This window comes from Elephantulus edwardii, unplaced genomic scaffold, assembly GCF_000299155.1.
Source record: "Elephantulus edwardii isolate Elephantulus edwardi_28Jun2011 unplaced genomic scaffold, EleEdw1.0 scaffold00004, whole genome shotgun sequence".
NCBI classification, from domain to species: domain Eukaryota; kingdom Metazoa; phylum Chordata; class Mammalia; order Macroscelidea; family Macroscelididae; genus Elephantulus; species Elephantulus edwardii.
The window spans coordinates 13,320,610-13,327,710 of record NW_006399754.1 but is presented as its reverse complement, the minus strand read 5'-3'; the positions used below and the strand labels follow the sequence as shown (position 1 = coordinate 13,327,710).

Sequence of the window (7,101 nt, the reverse complement as noted above, 5' to 3'; positions counted from 1 at the left end):
GTGACACTGATGTGTCAAATACAATAATGGTTACCCATGGTGGACAGTGTTTGGTGGAGCTCCCCGATTAAAATAAGCTTGGAAGCAGGAGTGGCATCCACTTCCAAAATGGATTGCCTCCAGAAACTTTATGAACAGTGCCCAGATCTTTCGTTCATAGGGTCGCTATGAGTCATCAATGACTTGACGGCACCTAACAACAGCAACAGTGAAGAATTAATGCCTTTGAATTATGGTGTCGGTAAAGAATACTGACTATCCCATGACTGCAAAAAGTATAAACAGATCTGTCTTGGAGGAAGTACAACCAGGGGGCTTCTTAGAGTCAAGAATGGTGAAGCCTCCTCTTACGTACTTTGGGCATGTTGTCAGAAAGGGCCTGTCCTTGGAAAAAGACATCATACAGGGAAAGGTAGGGAAAGAAAGTTAGATCCTCAATGAGATGAATTGACATACTGCAACAATAGGTTTGAATAAGGCAGAGGTGTGGAGGATGGTGCAGGAGAGGGCAAGGTTCGGATCTCTTGCCCACAAGAGTTTCAGTGAGTCCTAGTTGACTGGATGACCCCTAATAACAACAGCATGTGTGGTGAAAAGAGAGCCGATGGCGTAGTTCATTGTGTGCTGAGTCACTAACCCAAAGATTAGCAACCTGAATTGACCAGATGCTCTGAGGGAGAAAGCTAGCCAGTATCCCCGCCAATAAAGATTCACAGTTTCAGAAACAATGGAGGGTCATTATGAGTCAAAAGCAACCCAACAGTAGTTTTTTGGTATATGCCATGGGACACCTGAAAACATCAGAAATCAGAAGGAAGAAGAGAGTTAGATACAGACCCTCATTCAGACTTAGACTACTGTCTTCCAAATCTCTGTTGTTGTTGTTGTTGTTGTTGTTGTGTACTTTTGAGTCGCTTGTGACTCATAGCAATCCTGTGTACAACAGCTCTGAACCCTGCTCTATCTTATGCCAATCTTATTGTCTTTGGCACACCTAGCCCCCCATTTCCCCATTGAATCAATCCGTCTCACCAAGGGTCTTCCTCTCTTGCACTGTCTCTCCACCCTCCCAAAGATGATATCCCTCTCCAAGGATTGATCCCTCCTTGCAACATGCCTAAATAATGTTAGGTGAAGCCTCAGAATCTTTGCCTCCAAGGAGCAGTCTGGTTTCATCCTCTCTATGAAGAACCTGTTAGTTGTCCTAGCAATCCATGGTATATTCAATACTCTTCTCCAGCACCAAAGCTCAAAGGCATCAATTTTTCTTCTATCATCCCTAGCCATTGTCCAGCTTTCTGACACATAACAAGTAATTGCAAGGACTACTCCCTGGATCACGTGCACCTTAGTCTCTAGACTGACATCGTTGCTCCTCATTATTCAGTATTCTGGTGAGGTCTATGACAGCAGATTTTTCCAATGCAATTTATGTTTTGATTTCCTGGCTGCTGGTACTAAGGGTGTGGATTGTGGAACCAAGCAAACTGAAGCTGTTAACAATTTCAACGTCTTCACCATCTATCATAATGTTGCCAATCAGCTCAGAACTCTGAGACAATGAATTTTTATTCTTATGAGCCACCTTATTTGTGGTAGTTGTAACAGCAGATCTGGGAAACTCCTCGTTTCTCCACACCACACACTTGTTTTTCTCTATGCTCTACTCACTTGGCAAGTTGAATTATGGGATGGAAAGCCTCCTTTGTATTTTGCGTTATGTTACTTGTAAGCATCCCCTCTTCAGACTTGAAATAGAGAAGGTTATGAGGGAAGAAGGAAAAAAAATGGCTGTACATTATGTTTGGGGTTTTTTTAAATTTTTTTCCTTATTTCATCCTCCTTATTTTATAATTCTATTTTCTAAGTATTTTTTCCTTCTCTAATTTCTTCATTATTTTTTTTCCCTAGCCTTGTTTGAGTGACAGTGAATGGCGTGATGGTGAGGGAGGAAGTTAGAGGACTCATCTTTAACTAGCAAAATTAATTGGCTATGAAATCCCACACCACACAAAGGTCTTCATGTCTGAAGGCGATGATGAGAAGACGCTGGGTGTCTGCGTGTCTCCGCGTGCGCAGTTTGGGCTGGTGCCTCTTTATGGAACAAAAGAGCCCTTTGAGGCTGCAGCAATGCTTATGAATCTCTATTTGAATTGGAGTAATGTTTAATATTACATAAATTATAGTGTGATCACTCATGTGCACATGGAGCATTGTTACCTTTGAAATCATGTTTCCCAATTATCACTGTGCAAAGCAAACATTACCGGTGGCATTTTATTAGTTACAATGGACTGGGAATTATAAAGTTCTTCACATATATTCAGTTTGACCTCTCACATGAGCAATCAACCGTCTGTTCCATGGTCAACCACTAACTTTCTGATTAATTATAATGAACTTGTCCACTGCCTCTTTCCAATGTAGTCAATTTCATTCCTATATGATTAATCAGGTGAAGTCTAGGTGTACAGTTGTCATTTATGTTTAGGTTTGTTTTTAAAACAAAACAAAACAAAACCCCCAGCAGTGTTTGCAGTGAATAAATCATTGAAGTGCAAAATTATATCATCCTAGTTGTGGCCTCATTTCTATAACCAAGAGCATACTTTTCAACTACTAATCTTTCTTCTTTGTTCCAACATTTGTAAGAAAACAAAACAAACCCACAAGAAGAAATTGAAACAAATCCACGAGAAAAAGAAAATTAAAGCAGATCTACAGGAGACAAAAATCTCACCTTGACTTTATCCTGCCTAAATTGAGAAGACATTTCAATTTGACTTCATTTGATTCATTAAACACTAATGACCAAAGATCAGACCAATTGATAGCAAGGACATTACACATAAAGAAGAAAAAAGTTATTAAAAAGACAGGAAACAAAGAAAAGCCAAAAATAGATGACAGAACAGACTCTGATTTGCTCTTGAGCATCAAGAATATACAGTAAAAAGAAGATATATGAAATAAGAGAACTGAAGACTTCGAAGAGCATCTCAAGAAGACAAAGCAAAATATTATGTTGGAATGTGCAAAGAGCTGGGTTTACAAGGGAAGAGTACACTCAGTACTTCCCAACCTGAAAACAACTGAAGTGGGAGGAAATTAAGCCTTGAGCAACAACAATACTAACAAATTTTATAGCCAAATAATTGAATGATGCAGAGTATAAAAAGAAGATGAAAAGAACATGCACAGTCATTGTACCAAAAAGAATTGGTCTACCACAAACCATTTCAGGAAGTAGCATATGATAAAAAAATCCAATTAGTACATAAAAAAATTAAAGATGCATTGAAGGGAATTGGCAAAAAGAGGGTCCAGATATTGATGGTGTATCAGTTGGAGTATTTGTGTTTTTTTTTTCTTTCTATCTTTTTTTTTTAATTATTATTATTAAATTTTATTAGTTTCAATGAACACTCACAGGGATTCTGGGCTCTCACTCTTTCATTGCCGCACCATTCTCTCCACCCTCCTCCCCAGTTTGTTCTTCTTCCCCGCCATCCGAATGTCTGTTTTAATTGTCCAATTGCCACAGTGCTTGTCAAAGTCAGTTCTGATTACTCTCCTTTGTCGGTGTGTCCTTTGCCATTCCCTATCACTCCTCCCTGAGAGAGACTTCACCCTGAGTCATAAGGAAAAGGGGATGGCGTATTCTCTTAGCTGCTTCCTGCTGAAAAGGGACGCTGTGGGTTTCAGGGTGAAGATCTTCTCTCACTACTCTAAAGGGCCCCTTTGGCAGTAGGAAACACATAGACTATTATGGAGATTGATTTTGGAATTTAGATGCACTCTTATTGATTGTGCTTGGCCGTACATGTTCATATCCTTGAAGATGTATCATGGGGGTGTTGCAGCCTAGAAGACACAAATTTAACTAACAAGTTATAAGTACATGAGTCAAAAATTATGGAAAAGTAAAAGAAAAGATTCTTTCATTGTTTTACAAACCCTCCCCCAGGTCCCCTCCACCATGTAGCCCTCGCTCTAGACTCCTGTGATGACAGAAATACCTAGTTATATATCTCTTTTAAACAGTTTTCTCACTCTTCTGTTTCAGTGCAGTATACATTACTGAACCCATCTTACTCAGTCTCTCCCCAACCCCAAGGACAGTCCCATTCTACAACAGTGGCATCATGTAATATTTGTCCCTTTGTGACTGGGATATTTCACTCAGCATAATGTTCTCCAGAGTCAACCATTTTGAATAATATTGCATGAGTTCCCTGTTTTTTAATGCAGCATAGTATTCCATTGTGCGAATATACCACAGCTTCTCTAGCCATTCGTTTGTTGATGGGCACTTAGGTTGTTTCCAACTCCTTGCTATTGTGAACAAAGCTGCAATAAACATGGGTGTACATATATCTGCTTGGATATCAGTTATGGTCTCTTCAGGGTATATTCCCAGTAGTGGATTTGCTGGGTCAAATGGTATCTCTATTTGCAACTTTTTGAGAAAGCGCCATACTGCTTTCCACAGGGGTTGCACCATTTTACACTCCCACCAACAGTGAATCAGGGTTCCAGTTTCTCCACAACCTCGCCAGCATTTGTTGCTTGCTGTTCTCGTTAGTATAGTGTTAAGTATTCCCGCCTGTCACGCGGGAGACCGGGGTTCGATTCCCCGACGGGGAGGCACAGTTGGAGTATTTGAACAAACCAGTGCAGTCCTGAGTATGCTTACATTTCTATGCTAAGAGATTTGGAAAAGAACCACCTGGAAAACTGACTGGTGAGGCTCCATATTTGTTACCATTCCCAAAAAGCAACAATATCATTGATACTACAACACTGAACAATATCTCTACACTTTAGTCAAGAAAAACCTTATTAAAGATTATTCAAGAGGCCGAAGCAGTTCATTAGCAGGGAACTTTCCAGATGTTCAAGCTGGATTCAGAAGAGGCCATGGAAGAAGGGATATCTTTGCTGATGTCAGATGGATCTTGACCAAAAGCAAAGGATACTGAAAAGATATTTATTTGTATTTTATTTGAATGCAAAGGCATCTGACTGTGGAGATCAAAATAAATTATAAATAACAAATAATAAATTGCACAGAATGGAGATCTCAAAACACTTAATCGTGCTCATTTTGTTGTTGTTGCTAGGTGCCATGGAGTTGAGTATGACCTATAGCGATCCTATGAACAACAGATCTGAACCCTGTCCAATCCGATGCCATCCTCACACGTCCTGACACACTAGAGCACACTGCAGCAGTCACTGCATCAATCAACCAAGTTGAGGGTCTTTCTCTCCTTCATCGACCCTTTGCCAGTCCAAGCATACTATCCCTCTCCAAAGAATAGCTTCTCCTGGAAACATTCCTGAAGAATGTGAGGTAAAGCTTTATCATTTTTGCCTCCAATGAGCACTCTGGCTGCACGTTCTCCAAAGTCCATGGTCTGATTCAGCCCATGGTCTTTCTGGTCATTTGCTATGCATCTCAGAGCTGGAAAGTGAATAAAGATGACAGAAGAAGAACTGATGCCTTTGAGCTGTGGTGTTGGAGAAGAGTGCTGAACATCCCACAGACTGCCAAAAGAACAAACAAATACGTCTTGGAGAAAGTGCAGCTAAAGCAGGCAGTGTGCTCACGAGAAACCTATATATAGACCATGAAGGAGCAAAACAAGAGACCACTGCATGGTTTAAAATCAGGAAAGGCTTGTATGAGGGTTGTACCTATTCAATCAGTAGGCTGAGCAAATCATTGGAGAATCAAGACTCTCTCAAGAAGAAAGTGGCATCAGGATTAGAGGAAGACTCATAAACAACCTACATCATGCAGGTGGAACCTGCGTCATACAACCTACATCATACAACTAACGCTAGGTAAAAATTAGAAGGACCTGAAGCCCTTGCTGAAGAAGTACAGAGACTCTAACCTTCAGGATGGACCGCATTTCAACATCAAGAAAACAAAAATCCTCACTGCTGGACCAATGGGCAACATTGTGATGGATGGAGAATAGATTGAAGTTGGCAAGGGTTTCATTTTACTTGGATCCAGAATCAACTCTCACGGAAGCAGCCATCAAGAAAGGAAGCCACATATTGCATTGGGAAAATCTGCCGTCATGGATCCATGTAATAGACTCAAGAGCAAGGTTGTCAGTTATAAAGACCAAGAGTGCACAGGGCACAAGCCATGGTATTTTCAGTAGCTTCAAGCACATTTGAAAGTTGGACAAAGGAAGACCGAAGAAGAATTGATATTATCAGATTGTGGTCTTGGCAAAAAGTACTGAATATACCGTGAACTTCCCAAAACAAACACCCGAACAAACATTTATATCTTGTCAGAAGTCGACCTAGACGGTTCCGTAGAAGGAAGGATGGTGAAGCTTCATCTCACACACTTTGACTGGTTGTTAGAAGGAACCAGTTCTTGAAAAAGGCTATTATGCTTAGAAAGGTCAGGGAAGGAGAGGAAGACACTTAACACAACGTACTGACACAGTAACTACAACTGTGTGTGTAAGTACAGAAAAGCTTCCAAGGATGGAGCAAGACCGGACATGGTTTTTGTTGGTAGATTACTGAATTTCTGTAAGATAGAGTTGACTAGCTAAAAATCTAATGTCACAGTTATCAACATCTGGTGACAGAGTGGTTAAAGCATTCATCTGCCAACCAAACATGCAACGATTTGAACCCAGTGACTGCTCCTTGGGAAAAAGATGAAACAGTCTCCTGTGAAACTCCATAACCTTGCTAACTCCATGGGGAGTTCTGCTCTGTCATACAGAGTTACCCAGCTGGAATCAACCCCACGGCAGAGTGGATTTTTTTGGCTTTACTTCACATATATAGTTTCTTCTTGTTAAGATTATTTGCTTCACAGACATTGTTAAGTTTCTTGTTCACAAAACACACACATACACAAATGCCGTGGGATAAAATAAGCTTTCCATTTTGTAAGTAAGAAACTAAGACCTAGATAGACCGAGTAACCCGCCCAAGTGGTAAGCCTGTCTGATTCGATAACTTCTATGATCTAGGGCTTCAGCCATCACTTTCATTCAAAGTAAACAGTAAGCACGTGTACGAGGTAAGTCTTCAGATGTCATAGCCTTCAGTGAA

At 40.5% G+C, this 7,101-nt stretch overlaps 1 non-coding gene across 1 annotated transcript; it reads left to right on the top strand.

The window, feature by feature from the left end:
* The first annotated feature begins 4,575 nt into the window (after positions 1 to 4,575).
* Positions 4,576 to 4,647, top strand: TRNAD-GUC. The gene has a single exon. It is a non-coding gene; the product is annotated as a tRNA-Asp (tRNA).
* The last annotated feature ends 2,454 nt before the right edge of the window (positions 4,648 to 7,101 follow it).